The sequence below is a fragment of the Schistocerca americana genome, chromosome 9 (genome assembly GCF_021461395.2).
Source record: "Schistocerca americana isolate TAMUIC-IGC-003095 chromosome 9, iqSchAmer2.1, whole genome shotgun sequence".
Lineage (NCBI taxonomy): Eukaryota > Metazoa > Arthropoda > Insecta > Orthoptera > Acrididae > Schistocerca > Schistocerca americana.
Window position 1 is genome coordinate 187110213 of NC_060127.1, and position 27543 is coordinate 187137755.

At 43.5% G+C, this 27543-nt stretch overlaps 1 protein-coding gene across 1 annotated transcript in view; it reads left to right on the forward strand.

The window, feature by feature from the left end:
• The window catches only part of LOC124550806, a 409782-nt gene that overhangs the window by 150758 nt on the left and 231481 nt on the right, over positions 1 to 27543 (forward strand). Inside the window, exon 3 of the mRNA XM_047125532.1 lies at positions 20959 to 20999. The gene's annotated coding sequence lies outside the window, so the exon portion shown is untranslated. The remainder of the gene's footprint in view (positions 1 to 20958; positions 21000 to 27543) is intronic.

A 27543-nucleotide genomic window follows, 5' to 3' on the forward strand; every position in this document is an offset into this window, starting at 1 on the left:
GGTCTTTTCGCCTTCGCTAGTAATAGCGTCTACGTAAGAAGAGAATGCTGGTAGTAGCGGAGGCGAAAGAAGCAACATCTATAAAATTTGTATCCCTATATAGGTCAACTGAAGCATAATATGCTAATGTTAACGAAAACGGGGAGATAGACGTAAGTTAATTATATGGTAACTGAGATATTTCATGCAAACTTCTATCCTTTATTTTTTACACAAGTGCTAAGACTCGAGCAAGCGATGTACTTAACATTACGTTCGAAATATTAATTGACGTGACATATGTCAACCATCTGTTTGTTCTCTGCTGCATTTCATTGTTTATGAACACTCGTCTTTGCTGTTAAATCTGTGTAATAAATCATCTCTGGAAAATTCTGACGTCATTGGTCAAAGCCGACAGGTTGTATCCCGTTCTTCAGTAGTCCCGTGTCTTAGTAATAAAGACTGAATGTATTAAAACGTCGTGCATAATGTAGCATTTTATTACGCATCTGTGTGTTTATGACTCCATATCTGTTGAACTATGTATTGTACAATGGCATATTTGTGTAGGTAGATTCAGCGGCTTAAGCTGATACTTTTTGCATAATATGTCGCGAATAGTGTGCAGAAAAGAAGTAATAAACTTAAACGTCATGCATGATTAGGCATTTATTCACGCATGCCATTGTTTATGACGCCATATCTTCTGAGCTATGATGGGTAGGTGGTTCTTGCTCCCGTAGCAATTGTTGCCTGACAGTAAGGGACACGTGTACCAAGTCAGGATGGAAACGGTCGAGTAGTTTAGGAGGTGATGAGGAACATGCATATGTTATATTTTATAACACACTCACGGAAAAAAATCGGGACACCAAAAAGTAATTAATATAGACTGATGAAATATGGGGAACACATTTGTCTAGATAACATTTAATTGAGTAACAATCTAGCGTTACAGGTTAAGGTTATGCTAGATAACCCGTTGCAAATGTGAAATGCTGGTACACTAATAACAAGCGGAACCGCCAGAATGTTGAATGCAAGCATGCATTATGTTGTACAGGCACAACATGTAAGTTTGTGGACTGGAGTTCCTTGCATGTGTAACTTAGTCGCTCAATACAGCGACGATTAATGCTGCTTAAGAATGACTCGGGAGTTGTCCGATATGTCCCATAATTGCTCGACTGCAGACAGATATGGTGATCAAGCAGGGCGAGGCAACACGTCGACACTCTGTGCAGCATGTTGCGTTACAACAGCAGTATGTGGACGAGCGTTATCCTGTTGGAAAACACCCAGTGGAATGTCGTTGATGAGTGGCAGCACAACAGGTCAAAATCACCAGATTGACGTACCACAAGACTGATCCTGCTGTCGTACGAAATCGCACTCCATACCACAATTCCAGGTGTAGCTTCAGTGTGTCCAGCGTGCAGACAGGTGCCCTCAGCTGGCCTCCAGCTTACCAACACATAGCAGTCACTGGTATCGGGGGAGAACCAACTGTCATCAGAAAACACAACAGGCGTGCACCCTGACTTCCAGTTTTTATTTATTTAGCGTCTGATAGACAAAAGTCACAATAACACATAAAATACAGTACCACAGACATATTAAAATACACTTTAGAACTTTATATCCAAGCCACTGATTCAGTCCACCACTTCGGAAGTAACAAGGTTCGAATCCACTAGATTTCCAGGGAAGGCACGGAGGGGGCAGTCCACTGCTATATGCTTCATTGTTTGTGGAACGGCAGCACAGTCACAGTACAGCGTGTCCAGCCAACCCCATCGAATCACATCTTCGCACACCACATGGGATGCGGTTAAGCCTGCTCCAAGTGCATTTTGGCAATCTGAAACCATTGGAGCCTGTGAGCTGTCTTTGGGGTCGAAATGGCTGCTTAACAATTCCATGGCCGTTTTACATGCCGTTTTACGGGACTTCAACCCGGATGCTTCCAGCCGTCTCACATCTTCGTGAATTGGGAGTGACGAGTTATTCAGTACTCTTGACCACAGGTGACCAAGATGTTTTTGTCTTCTGATGTGAGGAGGTGGTATGTTACGCAGCACCGGCAGCCACTGGACTAGAGCAGCAAGTGATGTTCCAGATATGATACGCACAGTGTGACGAAGTTGAGTGTCCGCTAGGTGAGTGTGGCAGCTATTAAGCCATACTGCAGAGCCGCACTCTGCTGAGGAATAGGCGAGTGCTAGAGCAGATGTTCTCAATGTGTTGGCGTCAATTCCCCATGATGTACCAGCTAGAGGCTGAAGAAGGTTATTGCGGCTCTTCACTTTTGCAGCAGATTTACGTAATTGGCTTTATATGTCGGGGTACTTTCCAAAGTCATACCCAGTGAGGCGGAACCGGTTTATAGTATTTCGTGACTTTAATTATTTATAAATGATATTTCAGGTAGATCAAAAAAATATAAAACCAATTACCTATTGTCAGCGTAACAATTCGTTTGATCTCAAAAATGGTTATCCCGGCTAATATTTGTCACTCTGCTAAAGAAATCTCCACTAGACGTTGCATACAAATGTTGTCTGTAAAGACGTGTGAGTCGCACTAAATTGCATATCATTCATCAGATTTTACACAACTGTTACTTAAGATGGAAGCACTTTTCTCTAGCAAAGGGGACATTTAGTCACAAAAGACTACCCGCGCCCAACACTGACGCATGTCTCCTATTAAAATATTTCATGTAAATCGTCAGAAATAATTAGGCTTCATACATCTGCAAATAAGAAATTTATATTACGTAACGTGCTGTGAACACTATTTTTAAAGATTCAATCTAAGTTGAATCATGTCTTTTAAAGTAGACCACCGGTGCACTTTTATTTCCATTCATTTATTTGTAACAACATTTATGTTTGTTAAAATTCTCGATTGAAAACTGCCGCGGAGATATTTTTGCTAAAATGGCGGCAGACAGACGACAGTCAATTTGTCTATTGTTATCCTGGATTTATGTTATCAAGGTAATATATTTAGATAAAACTCTTTGAACCTATTATCTCCAATGTTAAGCATTTAAAATCAATTTCAATGATAAATACCGACATATTTTTGATACCAACCACTAGTAAACTTCGCTGTAAGTTACTAGCGCTAATAGCTGCGCTCCTAATTGCGGAGCTGAAAATTAACAATTAAAAACATTAGTTAGATTTGATTACAATTGAAATAAATACAAATCCACGTCTAGACAATAGCGACTCTATTTTTCAAATAATAATTAACAATATAGGGTTAGAGGTTTTGTCTTTGCAGACCTCACACGTCTCACGTCCGAACAGTACATTCGTTAGCACAGGAAAAACAACTGAACCACAATTATCACAGATAACAAAAAAAAGATTATAATTTTAGTTGTCCATGAGTGTAGTTCTCTGATAATAGTTTTAATTCACACAGAAATTAAATTATTACAGAAATAATGAAATAATTATCGTCAATTTTACGCAAGGCGGTCTTTTTTGTACGTAGTGTCGATAATATTGCGCCGAGCGGTTCTAGGCGCTATAGTCTGGAACCGCGCGACAGCTACGGTCGCAGGTTTGAATCCTGCCTCGGGCATGGATGTGTGTGATGTCCTTAGGTTAGTTAGATTTAAGTAGTTCTAAGTTCTAGGGGACTGATGACCTCAGAAGTTGTCCCATAGTGCTCAGAGCCATTTGAACGATTTTTGATAATATTGCTTGAAGTTCTTACATTTAGTTCATTTTAGCATCTCGTGGCTACAACATATTGTCGTGGATATTACACCAGATATGTAGGCGTGCCATCGAACCGCAATGCTTCCCCTCTAAAATTGACTCTTGGTTGGTAATTTGAGAGCCTATTGTCCAGGTGAAAAGTAGATACCTCACTTTTGTGAAGGTTCGGTTTCAGATGCCATTTCTTAAAGTATTCATCCATGAGTACAGGGTCCTGGTCGAGGACATTCTCTGCTTCTGGAAAATTAGTGCGTTGAACAGTGAGGTTGATATCATCCGCATATATAAATTTGCGGGAGAGTGCGTTAGGCAGATCATGAGTGTGTAAATTGAAAAGTGCTAGAGAGAGCACCGAACCTTGCGGCAGACCATTACTCAATTTGGGAATTCGGCTTCTGCTGTTTTCAGAGTAAACTTGAATTAGTCTGTTACTTATAATATTTTCGATTAAAGTTGATATCTACTCACAGGGGACGACCTTGATCAGTTTTAATAAAAGAGCTTCCTTCCAAATGGTGTCGTAAGCTGCCGTGAGATCAAGGAAGACAGAGACGCTCTTCAAATTCTTCTCAAAACCAACTTCCACAAAAGTGGTAAGTGGGCTCTCGCGTGACACCACTGAAGTCGCAGATGGCGCTACAGGGCGACTGGCTCGGAGTTGTCCTCGAAGTAACCGATTTGCAACAGATAGTTGTGTCAGTGTGATGCCAACTGCTGGTCAGATTGCTGCTGCACATGCAGTACCATGCGACAGAGCCATAAGCCGAACACGACCGCCGTCCCTGCCTGTAGAGCCACGTGGCCGTCCGGAGCGCGGTCTTCTCTCGACAGTACATTATCATGACCATCGCTGCCACCAATCATCAACAGTGGCTCCATTCCTCCCACATATTTCTGCAGTATCGCAGAAGGAACAACCAGGTACTTGTAGCCCCATAACAGGACCTTGTTCAAACTCTGATACGTGCTTATAATGCCGCCTTTGTCTCCGATACAGTGTGTATTTAAAGCAAACCCGATTTGCATCCTCATAGGGATGCTACTAGCGCACTCTTACGCGAATGGCTGGAAATTTGAATGGGCATCATTTTTCCGGTGAATAAACGTGCGTATTAACAGTTTAATAAGCCACAGCTGCAAAATACACTACTGACCATAAAAATTGCTTCACCAAGAACAAATGCAGATGATAAACGGATAATCATTGGTCAAATATATTATACTAGAACTGACATGTGATTACATTTTCACGCAATTTGGGTGCATGGATCCTGAGAAATCAGTACCCAGAACCACCACCTCTGGCCGTAATAACGGCCTTCATACGCCTGGGCATTGAGTCAAACAGAGCTTGGATGGCGTGTACAGGTACAGCTGCCTATGTAGCTTTAACACGCTATCACAGTTCATCAAGAGTAGTGACTGCCGTATTGTGACGAACCAGTTGCTCAGCCACCATTGACAAGTCGTTTTGAGTTGGTGAGAGATCTGGAGAATGTGCTGGCAGGGCAGCAGTCGAACATTTTCTGCATACAGAAACGCCCCTACAAGACCTGCAACATGCGATCGTGCAATATCCTGCTGAAATGTAGGGTTTCGCAGGGATCAAATAAAGGGTAGAGCCACGGGTCGTAATACATCTGAAATGTAACGTCCACTGTTCAAAGTGCCGTCAATGCGAACAAGAGGTGACCGAGACGTGTAACCAATGGCACCCCATACCATAACGCCGGGTGATACGCCAGTATGGCGATCACGAATGCACGCTTCCAATGTACGTTCACAGCGATGTCGCCAAACACAGCTTCGACCATCATGATGCTGCAAACAGAAGATGGATTCATCCGAAAAAATGACGTTTTGCCATTCGTGCACCCACGTTCGTCGTTGAGTAGACCATCCCAGGCGCTCCTGCTGTGATGCAGCGTCATGGGTAACCGCAGTCACGGTCTCCGAGATGATGGTCCATGCTGCTGTAAACGTCGTCGAACTGTTCGTGCAGATGGTTGTTGTCTTCCAAACGTCCGCATCTGTTGACCCAGGGATCGAGATGTGGCTGCACGATCCGTTACAGCCATGCGGATAAGATGCCTGTCATCTCGACTGCTAGTGATACGAGGCCTTTGGAATCCATCACGGCGTTTCGTATTACGCTCCTGAAGCCACCGATTCCATATTCTGCTAACAGTCATTGGATCTCGACCATCGCGAGCAGCAATGTTGCGATATGATAAATCGCAATCGCGATAGGCTACAATCCGACCTTTATCAAAGTCGGAAACGTGATGGTACGCATTTCTCCTCCTTGCACGAGGCACCACAACAACGTTTCACCAGGCAACGCCGGTCAACTACTGTTTGTGTATGAGAAACCGGTTAGAAACTTCCCTCATGTCAGCACGCTGTAGGTGTCGCCAGCGGCGCCAGCGTTCTGTGAATGCTCTGAAAAGCTAATCATTTGCATATAGCAGCATCTTCTTCCTGTCGGTTAAATTCGGCGTCTGTAGCACGTCATCTTCGTGGTGTAGCAATTTTAATGGCCAGTAGTTTACTAACAAAAATTCTTTACAGACGAATGGAAAACCTGCTTGAAGCCGACCACGGGGAAGATCAGCTTCGATTCCGTAGAAATGTTAGAACACGTGAGGTAATACTGACTTATCTTAGAAGATAGATTAAGGAAAGGCAAACCTACGTTTCTAGGTTGTAGCCTCTCCCCGATGTTATTCAATCTGTATATTGATCAAGCAGAAAGGAAACAAAAGAAAATTTCGGAGTAGGAATTAAAATCCATGTAGAAGTAAAAAAAAAAGGTTCAAATGGCTCTGAGCACTAAGGGACTTAACATTTGAGGTCATCAGTCCCCTAGAACGTAGAAGTAGTTAAACCTAGCTAACCTAAGGACATCACATACATACATGACCGAGGCAGGATTCGAACCTGCGACCGTAGCGGTCGCACGGTTTCAGACTGAAGCGCCTAGAACCGCTCGGCCACTTCGGCCGGCCATGGAGAAGAAATAAAAACTTTGAGATTCGCCGATGACATTGTAATTCAGTCAGAGGCACCAAAGGAACTGGAAGAGGAGCTGAACGTAATGGACAGTGTCTTTAAAGGAGGATATAAGATGAATATCAACAAAATCAAAACGAGGATAATGGAATGTAGTCGAATTAAATCGGGAGATACTGAGGGAATTAGATTAGGAGATGAGACGCTTAAAGTAGTAAATGAGTTTTGCTATTTGGGGAGCAAAGTAACTGATGATGGTCGAAGTACAGAAGATATAAAATGTAGACTGGCAATGGCAAGAAAAGCGTTTCTGAAGAAGAATTTGTTAACATCGAGTATAAATTTAAGTGTCAGGAAGTCGCTTCTGAAAGTATTTGTATGGAGTGTAGCCATGTATGGAAGTGAAACATGGACGATAAATAGTTTGGACAAGAAGAGAATAGAAACTTTCGAAATGTGGTGCTACAGAAGAATGCTGAAGATTAGATGGGTAGATCAGATAACTAATGAGGAGGAATTGAATAGAATTGGGGAGAAGAGGAGTTCGTGTCACAACTTGACAAGAAGAAGGGACCGGTTGGTAGGACATATTCTGAGGCATCAAGGGATCACAGCGTGGAGGGTAAAAATCGTAGAGGGAGACCAAGAGATGAATACACTAAACATATTCAGAAGGTAGGTACTGGGAGATGAAGAAGCTTGCACAGGATAGAGTAGCATGAAGAGCTGCGTCAAACCAGTCTGTGGACTGAAAACCACTTACAACAAAATTAACTTTCATTCACAGCGCGTGCTTGGGATTGCGAATTTTTCCCGTGCGTTTGTGTTTTGGTGACGCGGTCACACGGTCGGAAGTGCTTTGTTCAGTCGGCGTGGCATGTTTGTTTGAGGCAGATGGCGGTAACGATTTACGTGTTGCCGAGGGCCAGACAAAGACGGAGAGTTGAGTTGGAGAGCTGACGACGGAGAGTTTGGAATGAATCGCGGGAGAAAAACGGCGTACAAACGGAAGCCTGTGTGTATGTATGTTGGGAAGAGGCTCGTGTCGGTGGTGACTCACAGTCAGAGCAGACCACAGCCGGGGATGAGCTCACGTCTGGAACGGCGCACCGCAAGCGTGAGCCAGGCTGCTAGAGCAGCGCTGAACGGGGCGGGGCGTACCCACACCTCGACTGCAGGCGCGTCTGGGACTAGATTCAAGGGAAACGAGGAATCAGAATAGCCTTATGAAGGGGGAAAAAACCTGAGAAATGAAAATATGACAACAACCGAAGTGAAGTCAGTCTGTTCTGAAATACAATCAAGCCTAATGCATATTAGAAACCCTTCGATACCACTCGCTATCAATCACTGCACTTACAAAATGTAACAACTTCATATAAATCTGTTTTTATCTAAGTGAAATACTTTGTCTACTGTTTGCATCTGATATGAATTGAAAAAAAATGTTATTTAACAAAAATAAACGTAAAAAATATCACTTTTATAAAGTGATTAGAAAAAATATTGTCGCTAAATATATGCTACTAATAAATCTGTATAGCTATCGTGTCAGCCTGTATGTCTGTTTGGACAGGTTGATCTAGAAAACTAATAGACGAATTTTCATGGGGTTTTCAGCGATAACTGGAGCATACTTTGGGGCAACATATAGGCTTATAGGATCACGAAAAAAAAAGATGTCATACTTTAAAGTTTCGTCCGAGTATGCTGATGCGTTAGCTCCATACTTAACAATCACATACAACTGTTCTCTCGACGAAAGATCCGTACCCAAAGACTAGAAAGTTGCACAGGTCACACAATATTCAAGAAAGGCAGTATGAGTAATCCACTAAATTACAGGCCCATATCGTTAACGTTGATATGTAGCAGGATTTTGGAACATATATTGTGTTCGAACGTTATCAATTACCTCGAAGAAAACTGTCTATAGACACACAGTCAACATGGGTTTTGAAAACGTCGTTCCTGTTAAACACAACTAGCTCTTTATTCACATGAAGTGTTGAGTGCTATTGACAAGGGATTTCAGATCGATTTCGTATTTCTGAATTTCCAGAAGGCTTTTGACATTGTACCACACAAGCGGCTCGTATTGAAATTGCGTGCTTATGGAATATCGTCTCAGTTATGTGACTGGATTTGTGATTTTCTGTCAGAGAGGTAACAGTTCGTAGTAATTGACGGAAAGTCATCGTGTAAAACAGAAGTGTTTTCTGGCGTTCCCCAAGGTAGTGTTAGAGGCCCTTTCATCTTCCTTATCTATATAAACGATTTGGGAGACAATCTGAGCAGCCGTCTTCGGTTTTTTGCAGATGACTCTGTCGTTTATAGACTAATAAAGTCATCAGAAGATCAAAACAAACTGCGAAACGATTTAGAAAAAATATCTGAATGGAGCTAAAAGTGGCAGTTGACCCTGAATAACGAAAGGTGTGAGGTCATCGACATGAGTGCTAAAGGAACTCATTAAACTTCGGTTACACGATAAATTAGTCTAGTCTAAAAGCCGTAAATTCAGCTAAATACCTAGGTATTACAATTACGAACAACTTAAATTGAAAGAAACATATAGAAAATGTTGTGGGGAAGGCCAACCAAAAACTGCGTTTTATTGGCAGGACACTTGGAAAATGTAACAGACCTACTAAGGAGACTGCCTATACTACGCTTGTCCGTCCTCTTTTAGAATACTGCTGCGCGGTGTGGGATCCTTACCAGATAGGACTGACGGAGTACATCGAAAAAGTTCAAAGAAAGGCACCAAGTTTTGTATTATAGCGAAATATGCGAGAGAGTGTCACAGAAATGATACAGGATTTGGGCTGGAAATCGTTAAAAGAAAGGCGTTTTTCGTTGCGACGGAATCTTCTCACGAAATGCCAGTCACCAACTTTCTCCTCCGAATGCAAAAATATTTTGTTGGCGCCGACCTACATAGGGAGGAACGATCACCACGATAAAATAAGGGAAATAAGAGCTCTTACGGAAAGACATAGGTGTTCATCCTTTCCGCGCGCTATACGAGATTGGAATAATAGAGAATTGTGATTTGCAGAGTATCCATGTAGATGTACATCTGCTGAACCGATCTGGGTGAAGTTTTGTATGGAAATTGAACCCTGAGGAAGAACAGAGACTACTTTAGGGAGCAAGGGGGTGAAGTAGCAAACGGAATTTTCTTTTTCACGTCAGTGAACATAAAGGTTGACTGATTCGGGGGAGCGGACCAAGCAGCAAGGTCATCGCTTCCATCGGATTAGGGAACAATGGTGAAGATAGCCATGCCCTTTCAAAGGAACCATCCCAGCATTTGCCTGAAGCGATATATTGAAATCATGGAAAACCTAAATCAGAATGTCCGGACGCGGGTTTGAACCGTCGGCCTCCCGAATGCGAGCCCAGTGTGCCAACCACTGCGCCACCTCACTCGTTGCGAAAGAAGGGAGAGAGTGCCAAGGATCGGTAGTGAACATAAACCATACTGCAAAAACATTAAATTTGTTGCATAATATACAAGTTGTAATGAGGCATACGAGTAGCTACTTCAACAGCACGCAGCATAGATGCGCGTTCCTGGCCATACCCCTCTGTGCGCACTTCGCGGCAGGGGTGGTGCGTATGCTGTTGCGTCGTGCGTTGGGACAGCTTGGCAGGGGGCAGCAGGGCACACACCGCGAGCTATGCTTATCCAAACAGGCAGACACGTGACGGAAGCTGGCGTTATTGCACACAGAGTAGCTTACTTACTGACCGTCAATCGTCATAACAAAGCTACTGATATGTGACCACAGCTGCAGGTAACAGCTATCTTTGTAATATATATGTAAACATCTGTTTAATGTAATTTTAGCTGCTATTTTACCATCTATGTAAGTCTGTAGACTCTTTGATTATAACTGTAGTACGTTTGAAGACTACATCGAGCTTGGTGGGAAGAGACGCTATGTTAGTGAGTCATGTGGATTCGGTTGCTCACTCATTTGTAGGGAGTTGTATTTCGTAAAAACTGGTTTATCATTGTAGAACAGGTTGACTTTTTGCTATGAAGAGAGGTGGGGAAAAATGCTTCAGATGGCTCTGAGCATTATGGGACTTACCATCTGAGGTCATCAGTCCCCTAGAACTGAGAACTACTTAAAACTAACTAACCTAAGGCCATCACGCACATCCATACCCGAAGCAGGATTCGAACCTGCGGCCGTAGCTGTCGCGGGGTTCCATACTGAAGCGCCTACAACCGCTCGGCAACACTAGCCGGCCAGGTGGAAAACAAATGCTAATGGGAACAGGGCGCAGACGACTCTAAATATATTAAAGACTCTTATCCCTAACTTCAGTTTGTTGCAGAATCAATGAACATATTCTCAGTTAGAGTATAATACACTTTCTTGACACTGAGAAGCTTATGTCCACCAATCAGCATGTTTTTAGGAAGCATCGCTCGTGCGAAACACAGCTTTCCCTTTTCTCGCATGGTACGCTGTGAACCATGGATGAAGGGCAACAGGCTGATTCCATATTTCTAGATTTACGGAAAATATTTGACAAGGTGCCCCATTGCTCAGTCCCTAAGCTTACACACTACTTAACCTAAATTATCCTAAGGACAAACACACACACACACACACACACACACACACACACACACACGCACATGCCCGAGGGAGGACTCGAACCTCCGCCGGGACCAGCCGCACAGTCCATGACTGCAGCGCCTGAGACTGCTCGGCTAATCCCGCGCGGCTGTGTGAGTTGCTCGAAGACTTCTTAAATAATAGAATGCCTTGACGGTGAGTGTTTATCATAGACGTATAATCCAGGAGTGCCCCAAGGCAGTGTGATAGGATCGCCGTTGTTCGCTGTTGATTTGGCGGCCAGGGAGGGCAAGATTCTGCGGTTGTTTGCTGTGGTGTACGGTAAGGTGTCGATGCTGAGTGACTGTGGAAAGATACAAGACGTCTTTTTTAGTCGGTGTAATTGTGTAACTGTGGAAAACTGTAAGTTAATGTGAATGAGTAGGAAGAAGAAACCTGTGATGCCTGGATACAATGTTAGTCGTGTCATACTTCACACATCCAAAACGTTAAAATATCTACGTATAACATTGCAAAGCAGTATGAAATGGAAAGAGCATACGAGAATTGTTGAAGAGAAGGCGAATGGTCGACATCGGTTTATTGGGAGAATTTTAGGAGAGAGTGGTTCACCTGTAAAGGAGACCGCATGCAGGACGCTGGTGCGACCTACTCTTGAGTGCTGCTCCAGTGTTTGGGATCCGTACAAGGTCGGATTGAAGGAAGACATCGAAGCAATTCTGAGGCGGGATGTTACATTTGCAAGTAGGTATTACGGAGATGCTTCGGGAACTCAAATATGAATCCCTGGAGGCGACGTTTTCTTCGAGAAACCCTATTGATAAAATGTAGAGAACTTGCATTTGAAGATGACTGCCGAAGCATTCTACTGCCGCCAACATACATTGTGCGTAAGAACCACGAAGATAAGAAACGAGAAATTAGGGTTCATAGGGAGACATTCATACAGTCGTTTTTCCCTCGATGTTTTTACGAGTGGAACAGGAAAGGAAATGACTATTAGTGGTGCAGGGTACGTTCTGCCACGCTTCGTACTGTGGCTTGCGGAGTATCTATGTTTATGTGGATGTATATGTTGATAGAAGGTTGCTTATTTCCTACAAGTTTCATCCTCCTCCGACGTAGTTGTAGGAACTCTTAAGGTTCGGTAGCAGCCCTTTCGGTCACTTCACCCTCTTAAACACCTGAAACCGCTTGCATCGTGGTAGTCTGAGACCATCCCTCTCGATCCTCAGCGATAGGTTTGTTCTTAAATCTTGACGTCGTGTCCTAGACACAAAGAAAAAGAAGCATTTGTTTATGTGGCCAATACCATCCGACTTTTGAATATCCAGTACTACCCAACTGACAGTGAACATTAAAACATGGTGCAAACAAAAGCAGTTCCATTATTACAATACAATAAAAATGGTTCAAATGGCTCTGAGCACTATGGGACTTACTATGGGAGGTCATCAGTCCCCTAGAACTTAGAACTACTTAAACCTAACTAACCTAAGGACATACATACCCGAGGCAAGATTCGAACCAGCGAACGTAGCGGTCGCGCGGTTCCAGACTGAAGCACCTAGACCCCCTCGGCCACAACGGCCGGCTACATAAGGTTACTTACATATTGAATATTAATATCTTTAACAGAATAAGTCTATAATTAAAATTATAGCGTTCACCAACTTCGACGTTCAGAAACAAATGAATCTTAGCTATGATGGAAACTCAAGAGCTCAAGTTCTATCCAACGGTCAAGTTATTCCAGGCACTGTATTTGTCTGCTGTCCAGCAGTAAGCCCAAGAAACACAAAGTGTTCACTACTTCCCATCCGCGCACACTAACTGCCTTTCCCCTAAAAACAAATAAACATTCAACTTGATGAGATGAAATGGTTCGCTGAAGAAATTCAGTCCAAATTCGTGCCCCAAAACTGCCCAAACAGAGCTTAAATTCCACTTCCTCTTTGGCGGACCGCTAAACTCTAGTTTCCTTTGCTTCTGGCTTTCTGCTGCTCATGTGCTCTTTATAAATGTAAAGTAAGAATGGATGTGGAACAGTACAAACAAGCAAAAAAGGATGAAATTCATTGCAGAGGGTCTTTTCCACGTGACAAGAAAGTCATAGAAATAATGAAAATTTTGAACTGACAGGCTCACAGAAACAGAGCCCCATTGCCCAGAGTAATATTTTCTGGTAAATATTAAGTAACGGTTTCGAGTAACGAATGTAGAAGCGTCTGCAAATCGCTGTTACTGTTTCCGTAGGGGCGTTAAGGATAATATTTTATTTATCGCGATAATTCTTAGTGCAAATGAACTGGGTGCAGAAAGAGAACCCGGTGATATCGTCAGACAAGGGTAGGGCATGTTTCATAATTCACAATAACAAAAGATTGTTTCTTATTCGGGAGAATAGAGAGGGGGGGGGAGAGGGGAGAAGCGGTAGTGTGTCTTCTTGGCATACGTAAAATTCTGGGTTTATATGCCAGCTCATAGACAGCAAAAATTTGTAAATGCATCGTCTTCTAACTTTCCTTAAACTGTGCTCTTTCTAATCTCTGTTTCATGTGTAATCAAGCAATTATAATTAAAATAAATAAAAAAGCAACGAGTGCCAAGAAGTCAACACGCGGGAAGAATTGACCAAAATATTTTTTGAGCTTACGACATACGACAATAATATGCAACACGCAAGGGGTTTAAAAAGGCAAGGGGCGGAGGTGAGCAATCATCTCTCCGATGGTGGAATTTCTCGGCGCAGATTTGATGACTAGCTGCACAAAATGTGGTTTAAGGAGGACAGGAGCGTTTAAAATTTAATTTCTGTTTTCATTTTCGTCGTTGTGTTAGATTACTGTTACTGCTCAGTTTATTAGAATAAAAATCCATTTGTGATCTCCCTGCATCAGGAAAAATAAAAACAAGCGACTTTCAGATATTATTGTTAAAAACATTTCACCTTACAGAATCGCCTGTACACTACCTCACAGCAGTTTTGTTTCTGGTGTTAATTTATCGCCTTAAAAAATAATGAAATTATGGTGTTTCTAGCATAGGCGATAGAATAATGAAATTTTACTCAGTGAACATCCAATAAAAATCTCATGAAGCGAAACCATCCTGTAGATGTGAATTGAGAGTTTGCCTTCTTTTTATCAGTTTGAACGTTTACCTTGAGCTAATTTAAGCAGTAACCTCGCTCTTTGGCATAACAGGTGGTGTCTGGAGCAAGTCAGCTTAAAGCACACACGCTCACGTGTGCTCGTTGCTAATTTGCCGTAGATGTACAGCCGTGAGTCTGCAAAGGTGCATTTCAACCAGTGGTCTTGTGGAAAGTTTCGTTCGTTTCAACATCTCCCAGTCTGCTATGACCCCAGTGTCAGCTTTTTTCTGTATTTTTGTATATCGTCCACTCAGAAGCAGTCTTCTGATCTGCGATGTGTACAAGAAGTTTAACATATTGAAAACGAGAGCCTTTCAGTCGTTGTGGATGCGTTTGTAACTTTATTTCTTTCTTACACAGTGCGGCATCGTGGATCAATTTTCACATTACTAGTCACATGGCATTTCATTTAGTTATTTTACTGTATATTCTTGGGTAACAGAAGGGATACTGAATTTAATTGTAGAAAGGAGAAAACATAAAAAATGCAGTAAATGAAGCAGGCAAAAAGGAATACAAACGTGTCAAAAATGAGATCGACAGGAAGTGCAAAATGGCTAAGCAGGGACGGCTAGAGAACAAATGTAAGGATGTAGAGGCGCATATCACTAGGGGTAAGATAGATACTGCCTACAGGAAAATTAAAGAGACCTTTGGAGAGAAGAGAACCACTTGTATGAATATCAAGAGCTCAGATGGCAACCCAGTTCTAAGCAAAGAAGGGAAAGCAGAAAGGTGGAAGGATTATATAGAGGGTCTATAGAAGAGCGATGTTCTTGAGGACAATATTATATAAATGGAAGAGAATGTAGACGAAGATGCAATGGGAGATACGATACTGCGTGAAGAGTTTGACAGAGCACTGAAAGACCTGAGTCGAAACAAGGCCCCCGGAGTAGACAATATTCCATTGGAACTACTGACGGCCGTGGGAGAGCCAGTCCTGACAAAACTCTACCATCTGGTGAGCAAGATGTATGAAACAGGCGAAATACCCTCAGACTTCAAGAAGAATATAATAATTCCAATCCCAAAGAAAGCAGGTGTTGACAGATGTGAAAATTACCGAACTATCAGCTTAATAAGTCACAGCTGCAAAATACTAACACGAATTCTTTACAGACGAATGGAAAAACTAGTAGAAGCCAACCTCGGGGAAGATCAGTTTGGATTCCGTAGAAACACTGGAACACGTGAGGCAATACTGACCTTACGACTTATCTTAGAAGAAAGATTAAGGAAAGGCAAACCTACGTTTCTAGCATTTGTAGACTTAGAGAAAGCTTTTGACAATGTTTACTGGAATACTCTCTTTCAAATTCTAAAGGTGGCAGGGGTAAAATACAGGGAGCGAAAGGCTATTTACAATTTGTACAGAAACCAGATGGCAGTTATAAGAGTCGAGGGACATGAAAGGGAAGCAGTGGTTGGGAAGGGAGTAAGACAGGGTTGTAGCCTCTCCCCGATGTTGTTCAATCTGTATATTGAGCAAGCAGTAAAGGAAACAAAAGAAAAATTCGGAGTAGGTATTAAAATTCATGGAGAAGAAATAAAAACTTTGAGGTTCGCCGATGACATTGTAATTCTGTCAGAGACAGCAAAGGACTTGGAAGAGCAGTTGAATGGAATGGACAGTGTCTTGAAAGGAGGATATAAGATGAACATCAACAAAAGCAAAACAAGGATAATGGAATGTAGTCTAATTAAGTCGGGTGATGCTGAGGGAATTAGATTAGGAAATGAGACACTTAAAGTAGTAAAGGAGTTTTGCTATTTGGGGAGCAAAATAACTGATGATGGTCGAAGTAGAGAGGATATAAAATGTAGGCTGGCAATGGCAAGGAAAGCGTTTCTGAAGAAGAGAAATTTGTTAACATCGAGTATAGATTTAAGTGTCAGGAAGTCGTTTCTGAAAGTATTTGTATGGAGTGTAGCCATGCATGGAAGTGAAACGTGGACGATAAATAGTTTAGACATGAAGAGAATAGAAGCTTTCGAAATGTGGTGTTACAAAAGAATGCTGAAGATAAGATGGGTAGATCACATAACTAATGAGGAGGTATTGAATAGAATTGGAGAGAAGAGAAATTTGTGGCACAACTTGACTAGAAGAAGGGATCGGTTGGTAGGGCATATTGTGAGGCATCAAGGGTTCACCAGTTTAGTATTAGAGGGCAGCGTGGAGGGTAAAAACCGTAGAGGGAGACCAAGAAATGAATACATTAAACAGATTCAGAAGGATGTAGGTTGCAGTAGGTACTGGCAGATGAAGCAGCTTCCACAGGATAGAGTAGCATGGAGAGCTGCATCAAACCAGTCTCTGGACTGAAGACCACAACAAAAACAACAACAACTGTATATCAATTTTAATTGGTTTTAAAAATCCAAAAATTTCGAAACTTTTTTGCATATATTCGAACAACTTTTACATACTTCAGATTCTCGTCACAGATGTACAGCATCAGTACATTACAAATACGATAGATTCACACACATTAATGCAGTTATCTAGATCGTCGTTACTAAAAACACTTACGTATGCAGTTTTAAATTTTATGGAAAAAATTAGTTAATGTGGACTAATAAAATTTCGAGAATACATTGTCTAGGTAACATATTTAAGTGATTAACGTTCCAAGAACACAGGTCAATGTAAGCGTCAGATAAGCCATTGCAAATGTGAAACGGTAGTACATGAATAACCGGTGTTGAATCCAAGCATGTAAACGTGCATGCATTGTGCTGTACGGGCGCCGGATGTCAGTTTGTGGGAAGGAATTGCATGCGAATTGCATCTGGTCGGGCAATACAGGCACGGATAACGCTGTTCGTGGATGGCTCTGTAGTTGTTGTCCGATGATGTCCCATGTGTGCTCGATTGGAGACAGGTCTGGTGATCGAGCGGGCCAAAGTAACAGGTCGACACTCGGCACAGCATGTTGGGACACAACAGCGGAATTCGGACGAGCGCTATCCTGTTGGTAAACACCGCCTGTAATGCTGTTCATGAAGGCAGTAGAAGAGGTCGAATTACGAGATTGACGTACAGTTCTGTAGTCGTGTTGCGTGAGGAAACCACGAGATTTCTCTTTCTGTCACGCGAAATGGTTCCCAGACCCTCACGGCAGTGGGTAAGTCCAGTGTGTCTACCACGCAGACATATTGGGTGCAGGTAGTAAACTGGTCCCCTTCTAACCAACACGCAGCGATGGCCGAGGCAGAACCAGCTTTCAACACAAGCACGACAGACCTCCACCCTGCCCTCCGATGAGCTGTCACTCGACACCACTGAAGTCGCAGGTGGCTGTGGTTTGCGGTTAGTGGAATGCACGCTGTCCTCGAAGTAACTGATTTGAAACAGTTCGTTGTCTCACTGGGATTCAATTTCAATTGAAACTGGTTGGAATCGTCATTGTGGTGCCAAGTGGTGCTCAAATTGCCGCTGGAGATGCAGTACCAGAACACGCTGGTCTTCCATTTCTGCAGTGCCAGGTGGGCGTCCGCAGCCCGCTGTCCTTGGGGTCATGCATTCTCTTGATCATCTCTGCCAACAATCATGCACAGTGACTACATTCCTGCCAGCTCTTTGTGCAATATCGCAGAAGGAACATCGAGCTTCTCGTAGCCCTGGTACACGACCTCGCCCAAACTAGTTGTAAGGTGGCTATAATTTCGCACCTTACAAGAACTCACCCACATACTTTGCCGTGATCTACAAACAATTAGGTATCATGTGATAGGTTGTATATCGTATATATGAATATATAAAGGAGACTGACATTGTCACGTACGTCTTGTAAATAATTGTTAACGCTTATTGCATGAAAGGTGACAGAGTGTCTTTATAATAAACACGGCGTAATGAATGATTGCCTATACCAGTAGAGGTTGGAACGCCAGTGGAGATGAAACGGCAGGCAGAACTCAAGCTCTGGGCGAAAGGTCCGCACAGGTGTTGGTCCTGCTTAAACACAGGGAGTAGGGGAAGGACGTCTTAGCACCTAAGCACTGAAGCATAGTAGAGTTGCGACCGACCGGTGTTGTAGCCGAACCGGAAGGATTATACTTCGGAAACTACGGTAATCTTGGACGCAGGTGAGAGGAACAAGGAAGCGACACCTCGAAAACCACGCAGGCTGGGTTATTTCCAAGGATTTCTACCCAGAATAGTACCATTGTAAGAGTATAGGTTTTTCCTTGCAAAGTGGACGATAAAAGACTAAAATATGGTTGGTCGGCGTTCGGAAGAATCTGTAGAGGGGGAGAATATTCCGTGGTTTCAGGAATATAATTCGTTTTTGGAATTACGATGGTGGGGAGCCAAGCCTTGCTGGGAAGCTAGCAGTGGAGAGACGAGGTCTTCCATTGTGAGCGCCCGTGTGTGACGGTCTCTCGGTATCAGCTTTTGTTGGTACGGACGGACTTGCTGTCTTTGCTCTGAGGAGAGTTTATAGTTAGGCAGCGTTCAGTAATTGAGAGCACTTCCTCCGCCTATACTTACGTTGAGACGTTATCTGAACTCCGTCCTTGTGGCTGGGAGTTCGCGTTTCTCGTCTGTAGAACACCGAGAGGAGAAGGCAGTATTAGTGTATTAGTCAGAGGACCGCCTTATGCCGTCCTAGTGTTTGAAAGAGTTTGTTTGTGGCTGGGGTTCTTCCATCGTCGCAGACAACTACTAGAACCATCACTTGGACGCACCGGACGCAGTACATACGGTGATATTGTAAATTGCTTCGGCTTATTAGTGCTATAAAAGCTAAACAGCTGTGATGACGTTAGTTTAATTCCACCGAGGTTCCACACCACCGTAGATCATCTCTGAAAGTAGTGTCTTCTTGTGCTTGGTATATATATGATGTCAGTCATTTCGTGTCAGTGAAAAAGACCAATAAAAAGGTGTTAGCATGTGGACGCAATGTGCTGTTCCAGTCTCTTCTGTACCTAAGGTCCATCACCGTTCCATTTGGATCCCTACGTAATTCGGTGCTCTCCGATACACACGATCGAACAGCGGAGGAGTGGTACTCAAGCGTCAACTTTAGGTTACAATATCTCCGGATGTAATCAACATTTTACAATGCAACAAACGGCATTGATTACGCATTTGTTTATATGTTCAGATGTGCTAACAAAACTAACGGGGTTCCATTTAAAAAAACGTAGGTTTGTGTTAAAAAACATACTTCCGTGCATTTTTGTATGGTTTGTATTAACCAATTACACTAGCCCCTCTCCTCACGTTCGGTCTGTGGAATCGATTCGTCAGTATTTGATGTGGTTTACGAAATATATCCAGCGGTAATGTTAGGTGACTCACCCTGTATATGAAGATAGTAACTGTTCTCAAAAGAACAGATACCATTGATGACCGTGCAGTTTCCATAGAATAAATGACACACCTGTCGGCAGCTGAGGGTTTGGATTATTATTTATTCTAGAGAAGCTGCACGGTCATCAGTGGTATCTGTTCCTTTGAGAGCAGTTACTATCTTCATATATGTAGTTAAAGGCTACCCGGCCATTGACCTTCATCTGTGCGAATGCGCACAGGTTGCCCGAACTATTACGGGAATCGTCGCGTTATTTGGCGCGAGTAATGAGTGGAAAGGCAAATGTCTATTAGTAACATTACGAAAGTAGGTTGTGGACATTCGGGACTGTGGGTCTCACGGGGAGCGTGCAAGGGATAAGTCCCTGCAGTCGCGCTATTCATCTGTGTCCTCGGTGGCTCAGATGGATAGAGTGTCTGCCATACAAGCAGGAGAGCCCGGGTTCGAGTCCCGGACGGGGCACACATTTTCAGCATGTCCCCATTGAGGTGTATCAACACCACCTGCGGCAACTGAGGATTTGGATAAGTTACCATTTAGTCTCTGCTTCCTTAGCACTTTCCGAATACTGTTACTACATTTCGATGGTTTCTTTTGTGTCCTAAACCATTTATTCGACTTAAAATCACCAGAACGCGATCTACCATCCGTTAAAACTTTGCCCATATTTCCTCTACGTCCATCACACTGGAACTAAATCATGTCCATTTATTTTGCAAGTGGGATGTTAACAACTGCTTATCTTCTCTCTCCAGCAAAAATCAGCCTGTGTATGTGTGTCGGTTGTCATTCATATCCATCAACCTGTGTAGTCTGTAGGCTTGCAAGAAAAGTAATGTTTCGTCTTGTAGTGTGCCTTCGCATAATTATACAGGTTACAGTTGAGAGGAAACCTGTTTACCTTCTTTTTTAACTTAATTTCATTTTATTTTTTATCTTGTATAGCTAAAAAACTGTTAGTATCATTCAAGTGGCTGAGAATAAGGCATTTAAAAATATACGCTGTTTGTAACAGAAACTAAGGACACGTTTCATGTACAATTGTACACCGGATAACAGCAAATGCTGACGTGTAAATTACAATATGACTTCACAATGCCGCGAATGTACTAACTGTTTACTTTTTGTCTTTGTTCCAGGTTGTCAGTCCTCACCGGAGTTGCTGGAGAGTTTTCATCAGGTGAGCACACATTTCCAGCAACTTTTATTGATTATTTATCAAGTAATCGCGATGCTAGTAATTCAGGGGGATACCACGAGTTAAAAAAAGCAAAGGATGAGATCTTATTTGAATGTGTCAGAAGCAAGCTAAATGCACAGAATAAAATATATGCATGATTACACGACAATCTTAGTTATATGTACATAGATTATAGAAAGTAAATTAACAAGACAAAGGAAATAACGAAATCTACATTCAGACACCATTTGTCGAAAACTGAGCCACGTCTGGGGCGCTGTCTTGCACCGAGCATGAAAACGGGCAGAGAGGCCACTGGCGCATACGGCTAATTGTTTGTTCTCGGCTACACACGCACTTGCTGTCCTTTATTAGACACCCAGAAGCGTCTTTAAAAAGTAATTAGTTATTCACATGTTATTGCTCAAGCTCTAATTCGTTTGATGAATGATAAATGTTTTTCTTGTTACTTGATGCTGAAAATTTAAGACGGAAGAAGATTTTCGAAATGCTGAGGTGGGGGTAGAGGAATAGAAAAACAGATTACAGCTGTCCACACACAGAATGGGAGAGTGGTAATACAGACTATATCGACTAAAACTAGCACCGCTTTTAATTCGTGAAAGTTTCAAGATAATGGAAACGAGGTTTTCGGAAAAGGGGCCGGTAATTTTATATCAACTGAAGACAGTTTGTATTTAAAATGGAACGATGTTATTGTTTTAATGGCAGTGGAAAGCTCTTGAAGCTTTCCGCAAAAATGTCCCAGGAATGTGAAGTTAACAGGGAACGCAGTCGGTATCGGTTACTGCGGTTGACCAGCGCCATGGGGCTGAGGGGAAGGGCGGGGGAACCTCTCCTGCCAGACTGTCTGTGATCAACATTAGGCGACCAGTATAGCACACTGGGTTCTACGAGTCAAAATGGCTCTGAGCACTATGGGACTTAACATCTATGGTCATCAGTCCCCTAGAACTAAGAACTACTTGAACCTAATTAACCTAAGGACAACACACAGTCACCACGAGGCAGAGAAAATCCCTGACCCCGCCGGGAATCGAACCTGGGAACCCGGGCGCGGGAAGCAAGAACGCTACCGCACGACCACGAGCTGCGGACTCTACGAGTCAAAAATCCATCGATCCGTCACATAATGCACAAAGTATTCCGAATGAAGCAAACACAGAACTAATTTGTTATTAATAGTTTGTCACCGAAAGAGTTATAAGCACCATTCTGCCTTGTTCAGTGCCACAGTTTATTTAAATTGTTGATATTAAATTACATCTGTATTGAGTGTGAGGTCTACTTTTCACTCTATGTGAACACTTAGTTGCAGTATCTTCATTCATATTCCAAACACAAGAATCGTTACAGCAAATGTTAAACACGATTAAATTGTTGCACATTGATCCGCAGTCTCGGTATATTTTTCGTTCGTTAGGGGCTGTAGAATTTGCAGTTGATGTTCGTTAATTTAGAATTTATAGTTATTATCAAGTAACATTCAGATGACGTCTATGCGCCATGTCCCAATAGAACTGACAAACAAGTCCGCCAACCCGTTTGCCGGACAACCTTATGGACATTAAAATGAACTGTATCAATCACGAACACGAGGTTTATAATACTCGTGGGAGATCTACGTACGTATTTGCCACCCAACTACTGAGAATCCATATCATTCCACTAATGAATGTCAACTTATTCTCTCGATATCGATCTGTGACTTATGGCTGCTCATTTCTGTACGAAATGTTTAGGAAGATGTCGGAATCACCCTCTGTATAGTAGCGTCATCGGCGAAATGCGTCGAGCTCTTTCGACGTTATCCGCTAGGTAATTTATATACATTGCAAACTGGTCCTGTTACGTACTCCATGGAGTAAGTTTGCGTCTGAATATTTCTATCCGTCAAGGATGACAAGCTGCGTTGTATAGAGTCTCCTCAATCCATTCATGAAGCCTTTGTGATATTGTCCTTCCCTTTACCACATCCCATCCAGGTCCGTCCGCATACACCTCCATGGTGTTCACCTAGGCCGCAGATTCGTCTCGACCTTTCGCATGACCCTAAGGACTCCGCTGACACTTACTCTCGTTTCTTGACGTGTTCCGGGGCTCTGAAGTCGTTTACACCGACGGCTCGATGGCTGATGGTAATGTTGGCTTCGCCTACTTCCACAGAAGCCATTTTGAACAGCATTCCTTGCCCGATGCTGCAGTGTATTCACTGCCGAGCTGGTGGCCATCTCTCATGCCCCGGGGAATCGTTTCTTCTGTGTACTGACTCCTTGAGCAGCCTACAAGCTATCGTCAGTGCTTCTCACGCCATCCTGTACTTACCAGCCCATTTAGTCGATGGTTTCAAGCGTTAGTTGAGCAATAGGAGGTCGTGCGTTGTCTTGCTGGAGAATCACACCTCTCCTCTAGGGTCCACCACGTTTCGCTCTCATGTTTTGTTTCAAAGCAAATCGGAGTAGTACTGGCTGCTCATTCTACGCTGCTGTTCGAGATAATCCAAAAAACTGGACCTTCAGAATCCCAAAACACCGTCAACATGAGTGTTCCTGCCGCTGCTTAGGTTTTGAATTTTTTCTTGACAGGTGAGCTGGTGTGCTTCCACTCCGTGCTTTGTCTTTTAGATTCTGGCTCATAATAGTGAACCCAAGTTTCATCACAAATTAAAATTTTATTGAGGAAGTCCTCACTTTCTCTTCCATAACGTTCCTTTAACTCCGTGCACACTCTCAACTTCGTTTCCTTGTGTAGCCGCGTCAACTCCTCTGGGACCCAACTTACACATGTTTTGCGGTACTTCAGCTTTTTACGAATGATGTTATGAAATGTACCAGTACTAACTTGAACCTTATCAACTGTCATTTTCACAGTCACAAGGTGGTCGGCACGAATAATGCCATGAATTCAAGTGAGGGCGTTGAAACTGCAACTGGTTGGCCAGAGCGGTTTTCATCAGTCACTGAGTCGCGATCATTTTTTAACTGCTCTACCCATTTGTAAAAATTTGCACGATGCATACAAGCTTCACCATCAACTTTAGACATTCTACACTATATATTCAATGGTTTCTCTTCACCAAGTAAAAAACGAATAACAGGAAGTTTTTGAAGTAATGTGGACGTTTCAAGCTGACTCGCTACATCCAAATGTATTTTTGAGGTTGTAAACAAAACGACGTTGATACATCAGCTGATCAGGGCTCATCCCAGTGATGCCATCTTAAGGCCATAAAAGCACCAAACTTGCACGACCAACAGTTTTTTCCCCAGTCAATTTGTCTCTTTAATGATTGAATTACCCTCGTAGATCATCGTCCAGTGCTGACAGACTGGGAACGCCGTATAGTGAACTTTTAGAAGTGAACAGCATATGCTTATGTACTGTGAAGTTTATCTACGTTTATTTGCATTTAGCCATTGGGGAACATTTTTGTATTATATTACAAGCAGTGATGCGGACTCGTATTTCAACTAGTCACAAAATTAAGTAAACATTTTTAACTCATTTGTGTGACTTTTGTTACTAATTTGTTGTAGTGTTGTAGAATCTTCGTTCTGTTACCTGATTCTGGGGCGTAGCTGTGTAATAGTGGGAGGGAGAAACTGCCATAGGGGTGTACTGCACCAGAAGCCGTTTCACGAATTCAGCAACTCGGCCTCCACAGCAGTAGCGACGAGGCCTTTACAAAACAGGCGACAAGTGTTCACAAAAATATGAGTATGTTGATTGGGTAACAACACGAGCCTCTGAATACCAACCCATTCTGTGAAAACCGCACATCGATAATACTTTACTGGACATTAAAATTGCTACACCAAGAAGAAATTCAGATGATAAACGGGTATTCATTGGACAAATATATTATACTAGAACTGACATGTGTTTACATTTTCACGAAGTTTGGGTGCATAGATCATGAGAAATCAGTACCCAGAACAACCACCTCTAGCCGTAATAACGGCCTTAATACGCCTGGGCATTGAGTCAAACAGAGCTTGGATAGCGTGTACAGGTACAGCTGCACATGCAGCTTCAACACGATGCCACAGTTCATCAAGAGTAGTGACTGCGTATTGTGACGAGCCAGTTGCTTGGCCATCATTGACCAGGCGTTTTTAGTTGGTGAGAGATCTGGAGAATGTGCTGGCCACGGCAGCAGTCAAACATTTTCTGTATCCAGAAAGGCCCGTACAGGACCTGCAACATGCGTCGTGCGCTATCCTGCTGAAATGTAGGGTTTCGCAGGGATCAAATGAAGGCTAGAACCACGGGTCGGAACACATCTGAAGTGTAACGTCCGCTGTTTATAGTGCCGTCAATGCGAACAACAGGTGACCGAAACGTGTAACCAATGGAACCCCATACCATCACGCCGGGTGATACTCCAGTATGGCGATGACGAATACACGCTTCCAATGTGCGTTCACCGCGATGTCGCCAAAGACGGATGCGACCATCATGATGCTGTAAACAGAACCTGCATTCATCCGAAAAAATGACGTTTTGCCATTCGTGCACCCAGGTTCGTCGTCGAGTACTCCACCGCAGGCGCTGCTGTCTGAGATGCAGCGTCAAGGGTAACCGCAGCCGTGGTCTCCGAGCTGATAGTCCGTGCTGCTGCAAACGTCGTCGAACTGTTAGTGCAGATGGTTGTTGTCTTTCAAACGCCCCCGCCTGTTGACTCAGGGCTCGAGACGTGGCTGCACGATCCGTTACAGCCATGCGGATAAGATGCCTTTCATCTCGACTGCTAGTGATACGAGGCCATTGGGATCAAGCACGGCGTTGCGTATTACCCTCCTGAACCCACCGAGTCCATATTCTGCTAACCGTCATCGGATCTCGACCAACGCGAGCAGCAATGTCGCGATACGATAAACCCCAATCGTGATAGGCTACAATCCGACCTTTATCAAAGTCAGAAACATGATGGCACGCATTTCTCTTCCTTACACGAGGCATCACAACAACGTTTCACGAGGCAACGCCGGTCAAGTGCTGTTTGTGCATGAGAAATGGGTTGGAAACTTTCCTCGTGTCAGCAAGTTGTAGGTGTCGCCACCGGCGCCAACATTATTTGAATGCTGTGAAAAGCTAATTGTTTGCATATCAGAGCATCTTCTTCCTGTCGGTTAAATTACGCGTCTGTAGCACGTCATCTTCGTGGTGTAGCAATTTTAATGGCCAGTAGTGTACTTCCGATTTCCGCATTATTTGCGGTGAAAGTTTTAGGTGATTCTGTCTGTATAATGGAATAGGAGTGGACCGAAAATTGACCCTTGTGGAACTTCCTTTGTAAATTTTTTTTTTCCGATCTCTAAAATTATCTGGATTTCCGATGTTGTCTGCTCTTTGTAAGCGGATGGAACAGGAATAATCCCTAATGCAAGCAGAATGGGAAGTACCTTATGCCATTCACCTCGCAGTGGTTATCAGATTGCAGATGTAGATTTGTCACCCGGCAAGAACAAGGGCGACAGACGTACAGGGAGAGAGAGAATCGACGCAACGCTGTCCGGCCTTAGCGGACGCGTGCCTGGCATGCCGGCCGGCGCGCCGTGAAAGTCAACAGCGGCAGCTAACGCGGCGTTCACGGGGCTGTGATTTGCGGAGCACATATTTGCGTGTTTGCCCGGCCGCGCCGCGCCGCGCCTGCGACCGCCGCCTAACGGTGTCCCGCAGCGCCGGCTAACTGTGCGTGCGGCCGGCATCTCAGACTCCAGCAGCCACCAGCCACCCGCCGGCCTACGGAGCACCGCCACGTTGCTGACACTCCGACACTTTGCACACGAAACGGCAGCTTCCCTGCACTGGCATCCGTGATACCGAGTGAGTGCAGCTCCACTGAGCACTCCACAGTATTCACCAACCGGCATGTGTACTGAGTAGGAGGGGTGGTCATAGAAAAAAATGACACTGCAACCTTGAATCTTGGTGTTACTCCTTCTGTCTACATCTTCACCATAGTATACAGTCACGACACACACTGCTGTGAAAATTGTTACCGTCTGACAGTAGGAGCGACACTAGCGCCCCTAGCGGCGACAAAACTAACCGTAGGATTAATGTTTCTTTTTAATTATTTTCCTCGTTAATTAACGTGATAATTATACATTTTTGCGTTCCAGTCTTTGGTAAATTGTGAAAAAACGTGAATGATTGTGAAATAAATAATGACGATGAAGTCCCATACTCCGAGGAGCGTAGGGGACGATGCGGGAGACCCGCACCGCTGTACTAGGGAAGGTCCTAGTGGAGATGGTTTGGCGGCCGGAGTGGCCGAGCGGTTCTAGGCGCTACAGTCTGGAACCGCGCGACCGCTACGGTCGCAGGTTGGAATCCTGCCTCGGGCATGGATGTGTGTAATGTCCTTAGGTTAGTTGGGTTTAAGCAGTTCTAAGTTCTAGGCGACTGATGACCTCAGTAGTTAAGTCCCATAGTGCTCCGAGCCATTTGAACCATTTGAACCATTTGGGGATGGTTTGCCATTGCCTTCCTCCAAGTGAAATAAATAGACACATCA